This window comes from Geotrypetes seraphini, chromosome 3, assembly GCF_902459505.1.
Source record: "Geotrypetes seraphini chromosome 3, aGeoSer1.1, whole genome shotgun sequence".
Taxonomy (NCBI): domain Eukaryota; kingdom Metazoa; phylum Chordata; class Amphibia; order Gymnophiona; family Dermophiidae; genus Geotrypetes; species Geotrypetes seraphini.
Window position 1 is genome coordinate 353687253 of NC_047086.1, and position 23130 is coordinate 353710382.

General features: G+C 43.7%; 1 protein-coding gene across 7 annotated transcripts in view; it reads right to left on the reverse strand.

Annotated features, from left to right (window-relative positions):
* The window catches only part of ESRRG (estrogen related receptor gamma), a 1015505-nt gene that overhangs the window by 351780 nt on the left and 640595 nt on the right, over positions 1-23130 (reverse strand). The window contains exon 1 of one of the 7 annotated variants that reach the window (XM_033936620.1): positions 6430-6574. The exons of the other annotated variants lie outside the window; for them this stretch is intronic. The gene's annotated coding sequence lies outside the window, so the exon portion shown is untranslated. Of the gene's footprint in view, positions 1-6429; positions 6575-23130 lie in introns of those variants that run through there. 7 annotated transcript variants of the gene reach the window in all.

Below are 23130 nucleotides of genomic sequence, written 5' to 3' on the forward strand. Positions count from 1 at the left end.
CAGCATTTTGCTGGCCTACATTGTAAGCGTCTCTTCCTCTACTAGGGAGACGCGTAGGGCCGCCTAGGTTCACCTAAGGCTCCCGGAGGCGCCTTCAATATAGGCGGCCTGCCTGGGGAGCATTTTTTTTAAAAACGTGCATCCCGATTGGCTGATTAGACAGCTGTAGGATGCCTACAGCTGCCCAAAATCGGGACGCACTTTGTAGAATCAGGGCCCTGGTCTCTGAACAGTTAAAAGGGAAATCATCTGCACACTCCATTGTGCAATAGATGGGGGATATCATTTTTATCCAATTTATTAGAATGCTTTTCCAGGCTAGCAGTTAGCCCCTCAGATTATTAGTATTAATTTTGACCACCATTTTCCTTCTGCAACTATGGGTTTCCAGCTGAATGGAAATCAAGCTGAGATCCACAGAGAAGAGATCCGTGCTAGGTAACAAACCAGCCTAGCTCTCATCAAATTTCTATATATGTATTTATTTATTTACTGGGAATACAAAGTCTTTTTCAAAAATTACTTTTCCCATTCTGTACCTATAAAAAAATAGAAAAGCTTCACTATTCAATAAGTATCTTAATGGGATCTCTAGAACATTAAGAAGGTGGTTATGACAAAGCCATTCCCACCTTGGCCCAAAACATAAGAACATAAGAATTGCCGCTGCTGGGTCAGACCAGTGGTCCATCATGCCCAGCAGTACGCTCACATGGCGGCCCTCTGGTCAAAGACCAGCACCCTAACTGAGACTAGCCCTACCAGCGCACGTTCTTGTTCAGCAGGAACTCGTCTAACTTTGAATCCCTGGAGGGTGTTTTCCCCTATAACAGCCTCCGGAAGAGCGTTCCAGATTTCTACCACTCTCTGGGTGAAGAAGAACTTCCTTACGTTTGTAAGGAATCTATCCCATTTCAACTTTAGAGAGTGCCCTCTCATTCTCCCTACCTTGGAGAGGGTGAACAACCTGTCCTTATCTACTAAGTCTATCCCTTTCAGTACCTTGAATGTTTTGATCATGTCCCCTCTCAATCTCCTCTGTTCGAGGGAGAAGAGGCCCAGTTTCTCTAATCATTCGCTGTACGGCAGCTCCTCCAACCCCTTAACCATCTTAGTCGCTCTTCTCTGGACCCTTTCGAATAGTACCGTATCCTTCTTCATGTACGGCGACCAGTGCTGGACGCAGTACTCCAGGTGAGAGCACACCATGGCCCAGTACAGTGGCATGATAACCTTCTCTGATCTGTTCGTGATCCCCTTCTTTATCATTCCTAACATTCTGTTTGCCATTTTTGTTCCGCCACATATTGCGTAGACAGCTTCATCTACTTGTCGATCAGAACTTCCAAGTCCCTTTCCTGGGAGGTCTCTCCAAGTACCACCCCGGACATCCTGTATTCGTGCAAGAGATTTTTGTTACTGACATGCATCACTTTACACTTATCCACATTTAACCTCATCTGCTATGTCGATGCCCATTCCTCGAGCCTGATGATGCCACGTTGCAGATCTTCGCAATCCCCCTGCGTCTTCACTACTCTGAATAACTTTGTATCGTCCGCAAATTTAATCACCTCGCTTGTCGTACCTATGTCCAGATCGTTTATAAAGATGTTATACACAAGTATTGCATGAGTGATAAGCCAAAGGCTCTCATGCTATATAACAGTGAGTGCAAATTTCTTGCAAGTGGCACCCCAATAAGTTGATCTCAAATAACATAGATATTCTCCTCTGATTTACATTGGTAGGGTTAGGAGTTCATAGGCTCCAATTCTGTTTTCTTAACCAGAAAGTGCTTGGTAACCATATTGTCCCTGACATTATATCATATACTTACCCCCTGTTTTACTAAGGTGCACTATGTGTTTTAGTGCACACTAAATATATGCGTGTGCTATCCGCAAATGTGTCCATAGACTAACATGCATGTGTTAGCGTTTAGCGTGTGGTTAGTGTGCGCTAAAACGCTTAGTGCACCTTTGTAAAAGGAGCCCTTAGATTTGGTCCCTTTGAGAAGTACAAAGTAGATTTAAGAAGTCCAGGTCAAGACATTTTAAGTTCCACTGGTATTTCAAATCAAGATCTGCCAATGTAGAGCTAGTCCTAAAATACATGGTGCAGCAAGAACATCTATTTTTTTAAAAAAAGAAAACATCTAAAATATAGACAGCTTAAATCACTCAAAAATTCCAACTCTCCCAATACAAAATTCTGCTGCAACAGCAGCGCCCCCCCATACACACACATTTCAGGGTTTAACTGTGGTATGCACTGCTTGTTTCAGTATTCACAGTGACAACAATTTTTCTTCATTGCTGCCCAGAACAGTGCCAGGATACAATATGGTACCTCTGCCTCCTAGAGGGAGTATCACAAGACTACCACTAGGAGGCAAAAGTACCATTTTGATCCCAGTACAATCCTGGACAGCAACAGTCCTCCTCTACAGTTGCCCAGGAGATAGTGCCAGGATCCAGAATGGCCCCTCTATTCCTGGTGGTAGTATTGTGAGAATGCCCCCTGGACATCCAAGGTAGCAACTCCAATTCCCCAAATTCATCTTTTACAATGTGGATATTCATTCTTCTTCTGAAATGTAGAATTCATGTTTATTTTCTAAGATCATCCAAGTCCCATCCAGACCATGCCCCCTTGTCAGATGCATGTCTTTCAGTTTTACATGTTCATATCTTGGCTTTCTAAAATTGGGATTTAGACATTTAAGTGTCAATTTATAAACATCTAAAACACAAATTATGCTTTAAAATAAGCACCTTTGAATCTTGCTTGGATACTTTAGCACTTTGGCACATCAAGCATTGATGATCCACAGTTTGTATGGATCTTTGGTGTTCTAATAATCATACTAGTCCTACTTACATTTTTGCAGGAAGCAGCCTATGAGTTTGAAGGGAAAATTACATAGTAACATAGTAGATGACGGCAGATAAAGACCCGAATGGTCCATCCAGTCTGCCCAACCTGATTGAATTAAAATTTTTTCTTCTTAGCTATTTCTGGGCAAGAATCCAAAGCTTTACCCGGTACTGTGCTTGGGTTCCAACTGCCGAAATCTCTGTTAAGACTTACTCCAGCCCATCTACACCCTCCCAGCCATTGAAGCCCTCCCCTGCCCATCCTCCACCAAACGGCCATACACAGACACAGACCGTGCAAGTCTGCCCAGTAACTGGCCTAGTTCAATATTTAATATTATTTTTTGATTCTAAATCTTCTGTGTTCATCCCACGCTTCTTTGAACTCAGTCACAGTTTTACTCTCCACCACCTCTCTCGGGAGCGCATTCCAGGCATCCACTACCCTCTCCGTAAAGTAGAATTTCCTAACATTGCCCCTGAATCTACCACCCCTCAACCTCAAATTATGTCCTCTGGTTTTACAATTTTCCTTTCTCTGGAAAAGATTTTGTTCTACGTTAATACCCTTCAAGTATTTGAACGTCTGAATCATATCTCCCCTGTCTCTCCTTTCCTCTAGGGTATACATATTCAGGGCTTCCAGTCTCTCCTCATACGTCTTCTGGCGCAAGCCTCCTATCATTTTCGTTGCCCTCCTGGACCGCCTCAAGTCTTCTTACGTCTTTCGCCAGATACGGTCTCCAAAACTGAACACAATACTCCAATTGGGGCCTCACCAATGACCTGTAAGTTAAGTTCTTACCTCAATAATCTTCTTTCCAGTAGAAAGAGACATGAATTTTGAGCAGTGGGTTTCTTCCCTTCACACAGGAAGATTGCAGAAGGCATCATCTACATTTTTCAACTCCACCTTCTTGTGTCACTGGGCAGTGCTTTTGCAACTCAGTTTGTATCAAAACAATGGATAACCCCTATGGAAAAAAAAAAAAAACCAAGGGGACTCCCCGACAAATCAAGTCTTTTCTGCTCTACAACAATAACACTTAATCAAACAATTTAATCAAAGGTGGAACCACACAAGCTACCTATTTGATAAAATCTTTGAAAGCAAATAATACAGGTGGAGGGGCATAATTAAAAAACATCTAAGTCCCCTTTTGTCCTAAGTCAGTAGACGCTGAGGTTGGTAGCAGAGAAATGTCCATTCTCAAAATAAAAAAAATAAAAATCTAAATTGGGGTTTCTTTTGAGAATGGCCTATCTGCACGATCAGCAATCTACTTGCCCAGACTGCCACAACGTCTATCCCTACACCACATTCCCGACCAAAATATCATCCAAGTCCCAAACCCCCAAACCCAGACCTTTTAGGCAAAAGAGGGAGCCAGTCCTTCGCCTAAAAGCAGGATTCTGTAACCAGCATCTGCCAAAAACCAATGCCAATTACAGAATCCTGTAACTGCCCCCCCCCCAACACACACACACACACATATCACAACGATCACAGCAGGAGAGATGCCTAATATCTCTTAAAGTGATTGCAAATCCCCCCCTAACAAAGACAGCCCCCCCACTCCTCGCCCTCCCCCGAATGCCCCCCACTAATCTTTTCAGTTGGCTGACCGAACGGGTCTCTAATCCAGCCAACAGGCCCGCCATCCTTGGAATAGCGGGCCTGCCCCTACCCGGTGCATTGTGGGATGTACCGGGGAGGGGCCTAGGGCCTGATTGGCCCAGGCACCTAAGGCCTGCCCATAGGAGGGGCCTTAGTAAACTTGGCCAACCGGAATTGGGTGAGGTCTTAGGGGCATGGGATGGGTTAGCCTATGTGCCTAAGGCCCCACCCATAGGAGGGGCCTCAGGCAACTGGGCCAATTCCTGTTGGCCCAGTTACCTAAGGTCCCTCCTATGGGCGGGCCTTAATCACCTGGGCCAATCAGGCCCTAGACCCCTCCCCGGTGCATCTCACAATGCACTGGGAAGGGGCAGGCCTGTCCATCTAGCCAACTGAAGTGGGGGATTCCAGATTAGTGGGGGAGGGAGGTCGGGTTAGTGGGGGACATTCGTGGGTGGGGGCCATCTTCAGCAGGAGGGCTTGAGATCCCTCCTGCTGGTATTCATGGGGGGATATCAGGGTGCCATCTTCAGAAGGAGGGCCTGGGCTCTCTCCTGCTAGTTCAGGGTTTTGTCCGGGGAGAGATCACAGCAGGAGAGATTATGCATCTCTCCTGCTGCAATCGTTGAGGTGGGGGTGGGCAGGTTGCTGACTGAGCGATCTCCTAGACTTTTGGTTATTCTTGCAATATGACTAAGCCTAGGTCGACCCACCTCCCGCCCACCTTTCGCCCTTTCCTCTCCTCTAAAAAATGCCTTTTTTCGTTCTAGGCGTTCAGAGGCAGGATAAAGGCCTAAGCTGGTTTTAAACCAGCTTTGATTTTCAATACTTGGACGATTTGTCTTTTTGATCATCCAAGTACCAATTTTGGCCACTTTTTGAACCTTTTTTTTAAATTATGAGCCCCATATTGAATAAATATATTGGAATTTTTAAGGGTACGTATCTAAAGGGTGGGCTTTTATTTATGTAGTTCCTTTACGAGGTTTTATTGTTTTTATTATGTAAATCTCTAGAGGAGATTTATACCCCAACCAATGAGCTTCCTGTGACTCTGAGACCCTGGAGGGACTAGAGGAGGCTAAGTCCATCGCTCATGTGTTCCACAGCATGCAGAACACAGACACTCCTCAGGCAGCCATGCAGCTTGAGGAATCCATGTTAATCAATATTTAGTAAAATCAAGGCGTTTTTAGGCAGATAGAAGCTTTTAAAATAAAATTGGGAAATCCAAAATGGATGCCACAGCAGCAGTTTGGTGCCAAAAAATGGCCCGGGAGAACTGTTATAAAGATCCAGACATTCAGAAAAAGGATTTTTTGGAAGCGGGTGACCCGAAAGGAAGCCCTAGAGACCCTCAAAAATTCAACTTTTAAGACCACCTTGATGTCTCCCATAAACAGTCATGCACTGTATTCATAGAACTGAAAGCTGCTGTGCCTGCATCAGCTTCCAATGCAGCTGGACTGTGTAGAAGATTTCTGCCTCAGAGAAGTCTATAAATTCCTCCAGGGACTTGTCTATTCAGGCTGCCTTTTAGTCAGACCCTGAGTGTCTGAAACCATCAACCCCCCTCTAGCTCCTCCGTATCTTCTGAGGGAGGGGGGGGCACAACTGGCACCCGCTAAAGTCCTTTGGACTGACATGGGGGCATTCAAGCTGCACTCAAGTGCCTGAAAAATCAGGGCAAGCTTAGCTCCTAGGGAAACTCCCCCTGTGCTGCCTTAAATGTTAGTGTAGGCCAACTAGGTAGATTCCCTGTAAAAGGTTGCCCACCCTAGTTACAGCCCTCTGAACATAGAGCTTGTATCTTATCCCAGGCAGAGTTGTCTGAGGACTTATGGGAACCTCTGTAGCACCAGGAAGCCTCAAATTTTGGATTAAAAAACCCCTGAAAATAATAAATCAGGTTAAGAGCAGGAAAAAATATACCTTTTCAACTCGTTTGCAGAAGGAAACACTGAGGAGCTGAGGCACTGCCCAGAGACATAAGGAGGTGGAGATGAAAAATGTAGATGATGCCTTCTGCAATTCTCGTGGGTGAAAGGAAGAAGAAACCTACTGGTCAAGACTCATCTCTTTGGCACTGGAATATTCTATTGTAGTCCATCTAGGACACTGTATAAATGGAATATTACTACAATTACTACATAGTTCCATGAAATTGCAGTGTATTACCACTGAAGAACATTAACTTTTTCATCAGTTAGGAAATGCTATTTAACGATATGAAATATTTTAACCTAGTACAGAAAATAACACTACTACTATTACTAATCATACTTATAGAACTACTAGACATACACACCATGGGGGGGAGGGGGGAGTGTTAATTTAGAAGCCTTAGGGGGGGGAAGTTATCAAGCTGTGTTAGCGTTTTAAGCCACATTATTTGCTCCTTTACCCAACTTAAATGTGCCCTTATATGAAAAGATATGGGTTATCTGCACCTGCTGAACCCCAGACCACTATCGATTTGATAAGGTATGGGTGAGAGTAGGTCATGGAGGTGGGAAACATGGGCTTCTTTATGGACCTTTGGGAGTGCTCTTTGGGGTGGAATGGGAGTATTAGTGAGATTATATCAGTAATGCCCCTATAAGGAGATAGCTTAGAAGCATCAAGCTGCGTCTTGGCAGCCTGATGCTCCTGGGCTGACTGACTAATGCGGCTTGCATGGTAGCTCGCAAACAGCAATGGTCTATTACTGCAGGAGTTACCAATTTGTGGTATAGAGATCCTGCAGGTTGCTGACTCTCATGGCAAATCAAGGTGGAGTAAAGGCTCACCTGTTATTGCACCTTGATAATGTCTGTCCTTATTCACAACTTCCATCTGTAATTTTTTTCATTCACATATGAAAACCACATCTACATGTAAATGTTTTTTGTTTTTTTTGTTTTTTTAGAAAAGGCTCAAATTTACATGTGGACATCCATAATACATAGAAAAACAAGGGAGGGGTGTTGTGGGTGTGGTATGGGTATGGCTTGAGAGAGTCAAAAATCGACATTCCTTATTTCATAAATGGACTACATGGGGAGCAGGGATTTACAGCTGCTCCCTGGCATACATAGATTTGTTAAAAAGGTGTTCATTTCAACCAACCTTTTATGGAAGGGATTCTTAATCCTCTGCGATTTCCCCCTCCAAATGAAAAAGAAATAGAGGCCTCTGTATTTTAATTAGCAATATTCACATGCATAGACTTGCAAAATAGCTGTCATTCAAACAATGACATATGTAAGTTGTGAAATACCAGCTTACATATGTGTCACACTTACACATGAGTTGCTGGGTTGTTTCCACTGATTTTTTTCCACACACATATTTGTGAAATAGATGCTCCTGCTGTATTATAAGCCCATGTCTAAAATACCATTGGGACTGAGCATGTCCCAACTTGGGTGTCTCAAGTTTCCATTTCTATGTCCTAGGTAAAATGGAGCTCACCATATGTAATCTTTATACACAGAACACTTCAGTTTATGTCAAGCAGGTTCGAAAATCTACCACAATGATTTTCCAGGGAGTAGCCTAGTGGCTAGTGCAGTGGCCTGAGAACCAGGGAGAACTAGGTTCAATTTCCACTGCAGTTGTGATTCTGGGTAAGGCATTGCTTCCAGGTACAAAATAAGTACTTGTGTATAATATGTAAACTGCTTTGATTAAAACCACAGAAAGGTGTTAGATCCCATTCTCTTTCCCTTATTAGCTCCAGTCATAGAAAAAATAATTAACTTGGTTTGTTAAAATCTGAAGGACAGATGGAAAAATTAGAAAGCAGTCAAGCCAAAATAGAGAAAATCTTCTAAAGAGCAAGTGAGAAATTATTAGGCAGAAGTGGCCCCTTCTCCGTCTCACTCTCTCTCTCTTGAAGCACTTTGCGAGTTGGAAAATGACGTTTCCCTGCAATCAGTGCTTAAGTGAATGTTTGTCCCAGCGTGTTACACCATGCTGTCAGCTAACAGCAGGGTACCGTTGAGTTGTTACTACATTTGATTTGGCTGCCTGTAGGAAACATCATTTCTACCAACTGTTAACTGCTTGTTCTAAAGATCTGCACTTCACTTTTCTTTCACTGGCATTTCGGCAGTTTTCCCCCCTTTTCTTTTCCTTTGCTCAAGAGGCTAAACATAGGGCTGAGGAATCATCAAGTAATCAAAAACCAAGCGTAACGTGTAAACTCTAAATGGAGACAGAACACCACTCGCAGCTCTAACCTCTTGGCAGCTCTAGTCCACTGCTGTCTGGATAGTTCCTCTTCAGTTATGATATCTTATTTATTGGGATTTATTAATTGCCTTTTTCATGAAGAGATTCACCCAATAATATAATCAGGAACTCTTAAGTATTTTCCCTATCTGTCCCAGAAGGCTCACAATCTAACTGTGGTACCAGGAGCAATGGAGGGATTAAGTGACTCACCCAGGCTGGGATCTCATCGAACTTACAACCTCAGGGTGCTATGACAGCAGCTCTAACTACTAGGCTACATCTCCACTACATACGAAGGAATGCTGAAAAGTTCTCAGCCCAACCAAGAAGAGAATGACATCAAAAAACAGAATTTTGTTCCTTCAAATTGGCACTTAACAAAATAAAATAACACTCTTTTCCGCTACAGTGGTAAAATAACACTCAGAATTTTGGAAGTTGGTTGGTTGGGCTGAGAACTGTTCAGCACCCCTTCGTATCTGTTCTACTAAATGCATAATAGACCCCCCCCCCCAAGCCTGTCACCATTGGGATCAAAAACACTGAAATGGCCCGCACTTCACAACAGCATCCTGCCAAGTATAGGCGTTGAAAAGAGGTCACAGAGAGACAAATGGATATGACCTACCCACATAGCCCAAATTAAGGCAGGATAGCTGCAGCATTGCCCCAAGAACCATAAGTTTTAGGGCACTGACCTCTGGTCTATGGGGCAGGTTGGAGAGTAGAACACTCATGTTTCATGCTGCATTGTTCCAGGCACCACAATACTTAGTTCTGGCTCTACATACCCATAAGGCATTCTGTTTTTCTTTGTAATAGAATGCCTAAAAACCATGCCTTTTCTGTTCTGTTCAAAATTCACCATTTTAACTGAACACACAGAATTTTCATTTCCAACACACACACACGAGTCAATATTTGTCCTTACCGGTTATAATCTCTGTCAGTGGCGTACCAAGGGGGGGGAGGTCCACTCCGGGTGCACGCCCCAAGGAGGTGCACAGCTGGCTACCCTCCAGTGTTCTCCCTAGGCCGGTAAACTGCGGCTCGTGAGCAGCATGCGGCTCTTTAGCCACTTGAGTGCCACTGCCGCCATTGGGAACAGGCCGGCGCTGAATTCTCCTTGCTCTTCACCGCGGGGCCGACCAACTCTTGCCGCCCGACGTCAATTCTGATGTCGGAGAGGATGTTCTGGGCCAGCCAATCGCTGCCTGGCTGTCCTGGAACGTCCTCTCCGATGTTAGAATTGGCGTCGGGCGGCGAGAGTTGGTCGGCTCCGCGGGGAAGAGAAGCAGGGAGAACTCGGTGCCGGCCTGTTCCCGATGGTGGCAGTGGCAACCTATTCCCCAGTGGCGGTGGCAGCATTTTCCTAATGGTGGTGGCATGGGGGAGGGGAGGGAGAAAGAAAAAAATAAAGGGGGGGACTGGGAGCCAGAAAGAAAGAAAGGGGGCAGGGTGAAGCAAAGAAAAAAAATGGGGCACGGAGAGAGAGAGAGACAGAAAGACAGACAGAGAAAGAAAGGGGGCATGGAGAGAGAAAGAAAGAAGGAGGCAGGGTGAAGAAAAAAGAAATGGGGCACAGAGAGAGAGAAAGACATACATAAAGAAAGGGGGCATGGAGAGAGAAAGAAAGAAGGGGCAGAGTGAAACAAAGAAAGAAATGGGGCACAGAGAGAGAGAAAGACATACAGAACGAAAGGGGGCATGGAGAGAGAAAGAAAGAAGGGGGCAGGGTGAAACAAAGAAAAAGTTGGAGGAGGCAATGAGGTCTGGAGGAAAGGAAGCATACAGGAGGCTGAAAGAAGGAAAGAAATATTGGATGCATAGTCAGAAGAATAAAGTGCAACCAGAGACTGATGAAATTACCAAACAAAGGTAGGAAAAATGATTTTATTTTCAATTTAGTGATCAAAATGTGTCCATTTTGAGAATTTATATATGCTGTCTATATTTTGCACTATGGACCCCTTTTACTAAACCGCAATAGCGTTTTTTAGGGCAGGGAGCCTATGAGCGTCGAGAGCAGCATGGGGCATTCAGCGCAGCTCTCTACACTAAAAACCGCTATTGTGGTTTAGTAAAAAGGGAGGGGGTATATTTGTCTATTTTTGTATAGTTGTTACTGAGGTGACATTGCATAAAGTCATCTGCCTTGACCTCTTTGAAAAACGGCGGAATTTAAATGATAATTAACATTTTCTCTGTGTACAATGTGCTTTGTGTTTTTAAAATTTTATTGTTGGTAGATCATTTTAACTTGGCCACGAAGATAAGGGGGAGGGAGGGAGGGAAGCTGCTGAAAGACATCTAGTAATCCTTGCAGACTTTACTGTGCAGGGAATTATTTTTGTAAAATCATGTTTTGTTATGTGACTGGCATTATTTAGACTTTAATTTCTATGAATGAATAGAATGAAAATGATATAAAATTACTTGCTTGTTTTTATGTGCGTGCGCTGAAGGAAAGTGGAGAGAGAGTGGGCTGAGGACGCTGAATGGAAATTGGGAAGCCAGGGCATGGGGCAAGAGAAGGGAAGGATATAGAGATGCCAGACCATGGGGTGGAGTGGGAAGGAAGGAAGGAAAGGAGAAGAGATGCCAGAGCAAAGAGGAGGGGGTGAAGCCAAAATGAATCATGTACAAAGGAGAGAAAGGGCACAGGATATACAGTTTATTGAAGGGACATAAAAGAGGGAAGATGACCTTATGGAACAGAGAGAGGGTGGACAGTGGATGCAAGGGGCAGAGAGAGGGTGTACAGTGGATGCAAGGCGCAGAGAGAGGGTGGACAGTAGATGGAAGGGGTAGAAAGAGAGAGGGCACAAGCTGGGTGGAAGGGGCAAAGAGAGGGCAGATGTTGCATGGAAGGGAGAAAGGACAAACACTGTATAGAAAGAAGAGAACAAAGAGAAGATGATTAAAGCAGAAACGACAAAAGATAGAAAGATTTTTTTGTTGCTTTACTTACAATCAAGTAGTATTGTAACTGTATTGATAAAATTTTATAAATAGGAAATGGAAATAAGGCAATTTTTTGGACTAAACCCTTTTCCTCAGGTCAGGCCAGGATACCATAACAGTACTGGGATATTCACGTGGGATCTCTAAGGGTGTAAAGGCAGGGGGATGGGTCAGTATAATCAAGGGGGTGGGTCCTTAGAGTGGGCAGACTTGATGGGCTATGGCCCTTTTCTGCTGTCATTTTTTATGTTTCTATGTAAGAAAGATTTGGCTTCTGAAAGCTAATTGAAAAATGGATTAGTCCAATAAAATGGTATTTTCTTATTTCTCATTATTTGTTTTATTTTTATTTGTTAATTTGTAAAGTGGTGATTGTTATGTATCAGTTTTTTCAAATTTACATCTACTGTCTTTATATTTTGCACAGTATTAGGGGACATGTGTCACTGTTTTTGTGGTGTTGTGGTGTTGCATTGTATGCAGAGTCTGGTTTCTTGGCGGTTCAGTTTAACTTTTGTCTACGTATTTCTATTTTTAGTTTGTGATTATTCCATATTGGGTGAGGGTGTTCTCTGTTCTGTGTTTATAAAAAGAACATAGTTTTCAGTTGGCATTGACTGCAGGATCAATTGACTGTGCGGGATCTGGCTTGTTTAGTTTTACAATGTATGTGTTGGTGTTCTAGTGCTCACTGCAGTGTTTAAGATGCTGCCTTTTCCTAGGTACACTCTTGTTGTGTGATATGTGGATTGTTACTAAAAATCATATTTTTCATATAAATGGGGGGTGCCAAAAAATGATTGGTCCCGGGTGTCACATATGCTAGGTACACCACTGGTCAGTGGTTATCAGCCTAGTAGAGAATGACACGGTGACGGTTTACCCGCGGCCACCGCATTTAAGCCGCGGGTCACCGCCGAAAACGGGGAAGAAAAATAGCAGTCGCTGCGGTGACGGGGACAAGGCCATTCACCGACCGCGGAAACGGTGAACAGGTTTGTCCCCGCGGGCCAATGTACCCCCTTCTAGGAACCGCTATTTCACCGTGCTCCTCATTTGTCATTTCAACCCTTCCTGCCAATCGCAGCAGAAGGGTACCCAACCCCTCCTGCCGGTCCTCCCAATGGCCTCCCCTAAGATCGCCGGCAGGAGGGTACCCAACCCCTCCTGCTGGACCCCCCCCCCAACGAACCCTCCCACCCCGGAACCCCCTTAGTCTTACTTTTCAAGTTGGACCGGACAGCTCCTCGCTCGTCTGGCCAGCAGGCCTGCCTCCGTCCAAATGAGGCGGGCCCGCCACTCCCCTCCCCTCCCCTGCCTCCCAATGGCCTCCCCTAAGATCGCCGGCAGGAGGGTACCCAACCCCTCCTGCTGGACCCCCCCCCCCAACGAACCCTCCCACCCCGGAACCCCCTTAGTCTTACTTTTCAAGTTGGACCGGACAGCTCCTCGCTCATCTGGCCAGCAGGCCTGCCTCCGTCCAAATGAGGCGGGCCCGCCCCTCCCCTCCCCTGCCTAACCCACAGGATCCTAGGGCCTGATTGGCCCAAGCACCTAAGGCCCCTCCTATAGCGGGAGTGGCTTTAGGTGCCTAGACCAATCAGGCCCTAGGATCCTGTGGGTTGGGCAGGGTAGGGGCGGGCCCGCCTCATTTGGACGGAGGCAGGCCTGCTGGCCAGACGAGCGAGGAGCTGTCCGGTCCAACTTGAAAAGTAAGACTAAGGGGGTTCCGGGGTGGGAGGGTTCGTTGGGGGGGGGGTCCAGCAGGAGGGGTTGGGTACCCTCCTGCCGGCGATCTTAGGGGAGGCCATTGGGAGGCAGGGGAGGGGAGGGGAGGGGAGGGGCGGGCCCGCCTCATTTGGACGGAGGCAGGCCTGCTGGCCAGACGAGCGAGGAGCTGTCCGGTCCAACTTGAAAAGTAAGACTAAGGGGGTTCCGGGGTGGGAGGGTTCGTTGGGGGGGGGGGTCCAGCAGGAGGGGTGGGGTACCCTCCTGCCGGCGATCTTAGGGGAGGCCATTGGGAGGACCGGCAGGAGGGGTTGGGTACCCTTCTGCTGCGATTGTCGGGAGGGCCGTTGGGGGGGTCTACAGGAGGGGTTGGGTGCCCTCCTGCCGTGATCGCTGGGGGGAGGGGAGACTTGCAGCCGTAGCCGCGGTCACTATGCTAATCACGGCAGCATTTAAAGTACATGTCGTGTTTGTTTTTGCATTGCTAGCCCCAGGGGTGGTGGAAGATTAGTGATTGAAAAACTGTATGAAAAATAACTATTTTAAATTTAGTGATCAAAATGTGTCAGTTTTGAGAATTTTTATTAATTAATTTTTTCTCTGCGTGTTTTGTTTTTGTATAGTTATTAACTAATATTTAACTAAGTTTTAAAGTTTTAAAGAATGTTTCCTTTATACGTAAATAAAGAAAAGTGAATGGGATTGCAGTGGCGGTGACGGGGCGGTGAATGGGGTGGCAGTGGCGGTGACGGGGCGGTGAAGAGGATGGTGAGACGGGGACGGGGCGGTGACGGGGTTGGTGAGACGGGGACGGGGCGGTGACGGGGATGGTGAGACGGGGACGGGGCGGTGACGGGGACCAATTTTTTCACCGTGTCATTCTCTACAGCCTAGTTCTTGGGTCACACCCAGGCAGTGTTCAGGATATCCACAATGAATTATGCATGAGATAGATTTGCATATCAAAACAGTAGTGCATGCAAATCTGTTTCATCAATACTTAAAACAATAATTTAAAACATAAATAATAAAAATAGACAAAATAAATAGAAAATGTCAGTGCATAACACAAACATTAAATGTGAATGAAGATAAAACTATCAACTATAAATTATGAACCTATTATCAAGCAATCAAAATCATAAGTAAGCAATATAAGAGGAGAAGTCTGTACATTTAAGCCCTTTGGGCTGATGTTTAACACACACATATGACATCAGTGTAAAGGGCTTAAATATGCAGACTTGTCCTCTGTTCAAAACCAAATTCCTTCCTTCTCTGCTTGCTCTTCGTGTTGTCTGGCAGCTTAAAATAGTTTACCTTGGGGATGCACCCAGGCATCCTACAGTAATTTTTGGATTTGTGCACGCAAACCACGTACGTTAAAAAAAAAAAAAAATATATATATATATATATTTTTTTTTTTAAGCACAGAAGAGGCATGTTTGGGGGCAGAGAGAGGGCATTTCTGTGCTAAGCAGTTAGCACATCTACATTAGCATACACCCTTGGGACCTTTTTACAAAGCTGCTATAAGCACTAACACATCCCTTAGTCATTTTGAAATGTGTGCATGCTACCCACAAGCTAAAAAAAAATAAGATTTATTTTTTAATGCTGGAGGCAGGTCTGCAGGAGGAGAGTGAATGTGCTCTGTGCTAATCAGCTTGCATGTGGGCACTGCAGCATGCTACCCGATTAATGCAGATTTAGCATGTGAGTTCTTAGTGTCTACAAAATAGGTGTTGGTAGGGGCTCATGTGCTAATGGGAATATTAGTGTGTGGTTAGTAATATGAAAATGGGAAAATTGGCCATTTCAACCCAGCAGTAAAAATGGCCTTAGTGTGCAGGAATAAGTAACCCATGTAAGAGAGTGCACTAAGTTGACTTTTTAACACTGTTTGGTAAAAGGGCACTTAACTGTTTAGTGTAGGATTACTTCTATGTTGGCAAGCAGAGGACAGGTTTTACAGTGTGACTGAGCTGGTACTTGTCTGAAATCTTTGCTGTTGGGATGGGATGGGATGAAGTGACTGCAACTAGTAACTAGGAGAAGAGAGTAATGGTCAGACCATGCAAATTTTAGCCTGGTTTCAGTTTGGACTTTACAGATTTTCCTTGGATTAACAGAGGGATAATTCATCAGATTTCCTCTAGTGAATCTTTGCAAAACCTGACAAGGTTTTGATATGGATTTACTGATTTTCTGATAAGTGCATCAGATTTTGACAAAAATAATTTGGACAAAATAATTCCATGAACCTGCAGAATTCGGGGGGTGGGGGGGGGGGCTTTTAAAAAGAGCAATACCTTTACTGGTTGTTTTATACTCTCTTTCTCTGAATTGGTGGTGATTTGCCTAGTCAAATTCATATTATGAGGACACAGACAACAGCTTCTGACCAAAAAGAACAACTTTAAATAAATGAAAGCATATGTGTGAAGTTAAACAAAAAGGAGAAACAGAAAAGTGCATTTGAGAAGGCCTGAGAACTGTAATTAGACTAAAAAGATAGAACTGCAATTACAGAAAGTGTCATTAGAGAGAGGCAGGTGATTGTACTTCCCTAAGACAGACAAGATGGTGCAGAGAAATCAAACGGTAACCAATGTTAGTGAGTGGAGCAGGAAAGCCAGGTCTTCAACCAGATCACATTCTCTAAATTGGATGCCAAACGCAAGATTCTTGTGATTCATACCCATCTTTCAAACATATAAGAAAAAGAGAGATAAAGAGGGGGAGGAAAGGGAGAGAAAGCTACGACATAACCAGAGAAGGAAAGAGGGAAGGAGAAAGCATGGAAGACAGAGAGATTGAAACATCCAGAAAGGAGAGGAAAGAAGGTGACACCAAGAAAAAGGGCTAAATAAGAAGGAGAAGGAATTAGAAAAAAAGATTAGATGACAAACAGATAAGGAAGGCAAAGAGGATGACAGGGTATAAAGCTGAAAAGGAAAGAGGAAGAAAATTGGGGAAAGAGAGGATAGAATTACAAGATGGAATAAAGACTGCAGGACAAGCTGCTGTCGCTTCCTTTCGCAAAGTGCCTTTAATTTCAAGAGCACCATCTGTTACCAAATCTAATTCACATTCCCCTTAATCTGGTTTAGTTCTGTAATACTAATTCTTCTACTACCTTTATGAACGCGGTGCTCCGTGAAAAAGAGGCCTGGCTCAGGAATGGCAGGGGAAATTGAATATTGCACAGCTCATGCCGATGGAACTGGAACTGTGCTTTTCATTAAAATGAGATGTTGGGAAAGGGGTTTCATTTTAGAGTATGTGGAGAGGGAAAATTGCATATATTTAAAACGATAAGCAACTTCTAAATGTGTGGAGACAAGAGGGTTGCCATAAAAGGCCCAATTTTATAACAAGGTGTCTATGTAAGAAATAAAAAAAAACCCCACTTATCTAAAGACTATTTTATCAAATAGGATCCCTGAAACAGACTAAACACACACGTTGACACCTGCTCCGAAGAGTATTCATATGTGTGTGTATTCTACACATGTACCTACATATGTTATAAAACAAACTTATGTCAACAAGAATTGAACGCAGTACTCATATTTCAAAAAAGATATAGCAGAATTAGAAAAGGTTCAAAGAAGAGTGGCCAAGCTAATAAAGGGGATGGAACTCCTCTCATATGAGGAAAAGCTTAAGAGTTTAGGACTCTTCAGCCTGGAAAAGAGACAGCTGAGGGGAGTTGATTGAGGTCTACAAAATCCTGAGTTGTGTAGAATGAATACTAGCAATCAATTTTTTACTCTTTCAAAAAATTACAAAGACTAAGGGAAACTCATTACCTTTAAAACAAATAGGAGGAAATATTTTTTTCCACTTAAAAAATAGTTAAACTCTGGAACTCGTTGCCAAGGATGTGGTAATAGTGGTTAGCATAACGGAGTTTAAAATGGGTTTGGACAAGTTCCAGGAGGAAAAGTTCATAGGCTGCTATTAAGACAGACATGGAAGAAACTATTGCTTGCCCTGAGATCACAAGCATGGAATGTTTCTGCTATTTGGGTTTCTGCCAGGCACTTGTGACCTGGACTGGCCACTGTTGAAAATAGGATACCAGGCTAGATGGACCATTAGTCTGACCCAGTATGGATATTATGCTCTTTTGTTATCACAATTCCACCTTCATTCCCACAAATTCTGTGAATGCTTGTAAGTAGACTATATTAAAGCAGAGGCACAATTTCCATACCCAAACTTTTTACATGCACATGCACATTTACTGCATGCCCCCCCAAAAAAGGCTTTACACATGGAAAAAAAAGAGTTATACTCTTCCCCCCCCGATGCAGTTTTTTTTTATCAAGTGTTAGTACTGGCTATCAGATCATTGGGAGGGGGCCTTCAATTAGCAATTAGCATATGCTATCTGCTGCAGGGATCACATGAATAAAAACGGGCCCTTTGGCAAATAGTGCACGTTAATCATAAATAAACAATTCCTTTCTGAAGTTTTCCTCCAAGAACAGTGTTGAGAAACGTGATATTCTTTAGCATGGCAGTTTTTCCAGTTTCAAGTGGATTTTCACACACTAATATTATTACTGGTAGTATGGGTTTTAGTATAGAAACAACCTCATCAAAACCATCATTTTAAGAGTTCACACAGGCAGCATGTAAACACATGCAAATCATGAGAAAAGAGAATTATTCTTAATATAAAAATAAATAATAATATCTGCTCTATTTTAGTGCAATTTCATACTTTCTTTCTAATGTAGAATTTTTGAGGTGCTCCAGAGGTGAAGTAAAAATTGTGGCAACCAGGGCTAAATTCACTAATGCTGCCAAGAGTGATTAGACAAAACTTTGGGGTCTACCGCCCTGGGGGTCTATCACTTTGGGGTCTACTGCTCTGTCACTACATAAGTTCAGACCATTCACAACACAAGAGCAGTGTCTGGTGGGGGGAGAGTGTCCAAGATGGGGACAGGACTGGTTTGCTGCCAATGCATTGTTTTCTTTTTTCCTCAAAAGTTATATCGCATACTAAGCGTAAAGGTGCAATCCGGCTGGGACCCTCACCAGCGGACATTTCAACACCGATGTGCCAGACTACGTTGGATTTTGCAGCCAGAACTCCTTCGATAATGGGAGTGCGGGGCTTGCAAGCGTTGGCGTCTCGGGACTTGGACGCCATGCCAGAGCCGGAAGTTTCACTCTTGCCTCCTAACCTGGTAGTACCTCCCCACCCCGCGGATGCCTTGTTTATGCTGCAGATAAGGTCCCAATACTGAGGTGGTTGTGGGTGCTAATTTGCTAGAGGGAAGCAGGACTGAGGAAGGATCTGCGGGGAAAAAGAGTCAATTAGTAGCCGTGGGTGGCATCCCGAACCCCTGCCCCCCCCCGGAGGTATCTTTGCTGGATGTCTGGAGATGCTCCAGATAATGGACAGTACTATTCAAAAGTCAGCAGAGGAAACTTTGACATTGGTAAGCAAGGTAGACTCTTTAACAAAGACTGTTAAAAAATTTTTAAAGGAAAATGAAGCCAAGTTTGTAAACGTCAATGAAGAAATAACTGCTCTAAAATCTATATCTGAAAGTGTAATTAAAGATAAACTGTTAGTTCACAAAAAAAAATTGAGCAATTGGAGAACTATAATAGAAGGCTGAACTTGGCGAGATCTTCCCGAGATCTTCAGAAATTTCTTCAGTAGAAATGTTCAGGAAATATCTATTAGAAGTATTGAGTTTTGCTCCTGAGACTATACCTCCTTTAAACAAAATCTACTATTTACCTGGTCCTATGATGAGAATTGGGAATGAGACTCCAGAAGTTATTCAAGATCCACAAAATCAACTTTTTGATCTGGGGAATATATCTGCAATCCTTGAAACGACTATAACAATTGAGGAGAGGGCAACCTTGCTTATTTCATTTGTTTTTCAGCAAAATCTTAATGCTGTCTTAAAATCTTATTTTCGGAATGTATAAACTCCTTTCTTTGGACAACGGATTTGGATTTACCCCAATGTCAACAAAACCACCCAAGATAGGAGGAAAATATTTCTGTCAATGAGGCAAGAAACAAAAGATTTGGGAGCTACTTTTCAACTAGCATACCCATGTATGTGCCTCATTAAATATTTAGATACAAAATATACTTTCTTCGAGCCAGACCATCTCCAGAGCTTTCTGGATATGAAGAAGATCTCCAGGATTTAAAGGGTGAAATAATGAGAAAAAAGAGGAGTAGTTCCCGTTAAAGCCATTTCTTTTCTTTTTGTTGTGTTAAGTTCCCAAGTTTTGGTGTTCCCCTCCCCCCCCCCCGGATTGTTGGGGGTCTAAGAAGATTATTAATTATTGCCTTATCTGATTTTCCTATGTATTGTTACCTTTCGTTTTGTCTAACCAAGTGTATTACTTGTTATTGATTCTCAAATATAGAAATAATTAATTAAAAAACAAACAAGAGCAGTGTCTGCTAGAAAACCAACATTTCCTGGATCTGGAAAAACGTGCTCTAAGTGAAAGAGTGGCCTAAAGGTTAGTGCAATGGGCTGAGAACCTGATGAAATGGGTTCAATTCCTGCCGCAGCTCCTTGTGTAATCCTCCATTGCCTCATGGACAAAAACTTAGATTATGAGCCCACTAGGGACAGAGAAAGTACATAAAAACATAAGAAGAACCATATTGGGTTAGACCAATGGTCCATCTAGCCCAGTATCTGTTTCTCGAGTGGCCAATCCAGGTCACAAGTATCTGCCATAAACCCAAATAGTAGCAATATTCCTTGCTACCGATCCCAGGGCAAGCAGAGGCTTCCCTCATGACTGTCTCAATAGCAGACTATGGACTTTTCCTCCAGGAACTTGCCGAAACCTTTTTATAAACTGACATTAACTGCTGTTAACACACTATCTAATAGCTGTAAACCACTTTAGTTGTATCACAGAAAGGTGGTATGTGAAATCCATGACCCTTTATCTGAGACAGCTTCCTCACAGGAAGCATAAGAGCAGGAAATAGAATAGGTCACAGCCCTGAGTGTTCACCAGCTAGAAGGATCAACATGCTCCCACCTGAACATTTTTTTCCCACTTGGAGCCAATGCAATACACAAATATCTTCTATGCAGGCAAAAATACTCCTAGGAAAATTATGAGTTGGTTGGCAGAAGAGGCAAGAAGTGTATTTTGCTGAAGAAAAAGTTAATTGTCTATTTCATTACCCTTTTCCACTTACACTGAGCAGAGAGGGGGGCATGCCAAGTTGTAGCCACCTTTAACACCACTAAATACATAAATAATTTCAAATTAACAGAGAACAAAAGTAGAAAAAGTAGATAGAGCAAAAAAAAAAAAAGAGAAAAGACTTAAAGCAAAAGAAGATTATTTCCAGAACACACAGCTACAGGGCTACACATTCATTTCCAGGTCAAAGCAGCAGATGGGGAATGGTATAAGAACATAAGATAAGCCGCGCTGAGTCAGTCCAAGGTATATTGAGCCCTATATCATCTCTTCAACAGTACCTGGCAGATCCCCACAAGTAGATCTATTTCTTATACCTCATTTGCAGGGGAAAGCAATGGGTTTATAAAATCTAGGAAACTTCACCAAATTTTATAGGAAAACTGTCCATAAGAACCACAAAATACTAATTATAAGTCCAAAGATATACACAGTCAGTGTACAGACCAATAAGAATAATTTTTTTTACATTTTGGTAGCTGTCATTCTCCAGTGTTAAACAATAGTCTACCTTTCTCACAATTCCTATGCTATAGATGCAAAGTTGTTCCAGTTTGGAGGACATCTATAAAGAACAAGTGCAGGATCTGAAACTTTATCTATTGGGCAGAGCATATCCTAGTAAAATAGTTAATACTGCTTATAAAAGAGAGCGAAGTTTGTGAATAGAAATTTATTGCTTGATATGAAGAAACTGGACAAGGAAGAATGGAAACCAACCTATGTATTACACTATACTAGTGAAGTCAGCAACATAGTGATAGTGTTACTACACCTGACAAAATTCTGTACAACTGTGCAACATTTGTACAGAATTCCCCATCTGTGAAGAATTCTGCACAAACCTTCCATTTTGCCCCTATTCCCATCCCCTGCATGGCTCTGGCCTCTCTCCTTCTGACCGACCTTCTGCCCTGTGATCCGACATACCTACAGCCTCCCAAAGAAGCAACAGTGGCAGAAATCAGCTGGCAGAGGAAGTGCTATGAACAGACAGCTTGCAGCCGGCCCTGCCAGTGCCTTCCCTCTTCCGCATCTGTAGATGGATGACATGACAGAGGGAAGGCCCTGGCAGGGCCAGCCGCAAACAGCCTGTTCATAGCACTGCCTCTGCTGGCTGGCTGCCGCTACTACTGATGCTCTAGGAGGTCCGCAGGTATGGCGGATCTCATGGAGTGTGTGTGTGTGTGTGTGGGGGGGGTGTTTCAGTCAGTCAGAGAGAGGCCAGATCCACGTGGGGCAGGGGGAATGGATACTAGACCACAATTTTTTTTGGGGGGGAGGGCAGAAAGGAGGGAACATGGATGCTAGGCCCGTGGGGGGTGGGAAGGAAGAGGAGGGGACATGGACCCTGGACTGCAAGTGTGTGTGTGTGTGGGGGGGAGGATAGGAGGGGACATGGATGTTGAACTGCAAGTGGGGGAGAGGAGGGAACAGGGATATTAAACCTGCAGGGAAAAGAGGAACAGGGAAGGGACATGGATGATTGACCAGTAAGTAGAGGGGAAAAGAGATGAGAAGGAAACCCAAGCCAAAAAGGGGTTATAAAGGAAGAGATGCTTGATAGGGTGGAGGGGGGGAAGAGAGATGCCAGACTATGAGGAGAGAGAGAGAGTGAGAGAGGTGGTAAGTTGGGTGAGGGGACATGGATGCTGGAAACGCAAGGGGGAGTTGGAGGATGATAGAGTGACCAAGACCAGAAATGGGGTGGAAACTCAGGAAGAGATTCTTAGCCAGTGGAAAGAGGGAGAGAGAGATGCCAGACTATGGGGGCCAAGGAGGGGATTCAGAGTGCAAGTGAAAGAGGATTGGGATTTAGAGGGAGACAGAACTGCAGTTAGAGTGAAAAAAGGAATGGAACCTGAGAGAGGAAAAGCCAGGAAGGAATTTCAGGCCTCAGGATAGAAAAATTCTATGCAAAACACAACAAACAAACTTTGCAGAATTTTGAAATATTCCCCCTCCTTTACTAATGCGTAGCGTGGGTTTTAGTGCCGGCAGTGGCGGTAACTGCTCTGATGCTCATAGAATTCTGGTGCTAAAACCTGCGCTATGCGTTAGTAAAGGAGGGAGATTGTGTGCAGAATTTTCAAAAAGTTTGAACAGAATTTTCAAAATTTTTGTGCAGAATTCCGTCAGGAGTACTGTTAGGTAAATATTGGGAGATTTTTCAATTAAATACAGGTTTTTGAGGATAAAGACCTCTGGATTGGCTTCAGCGGAAACCAAAAATTAAAAAAGATTTTAAGCCTGGCTGATGCATCATATGCAATATTAAAATGTATGATCTGTGATTCTAAGAACATAAGAATTGCCGCTGCTGGGTCAGACCAGTGGTCCATCATGCCCAACCGTCCGCTCACGCGGTGGCCCTTAGGTCAAAGACCAATGCCCTAACTGAGATCAGCCTCAACTACGTACGTTCCAGTTTAGCAGGAACTTGTCCAAATTTGTCTTGAATCTCTGGAGGGTGTTTTCCCCTATAACAGACTCCGG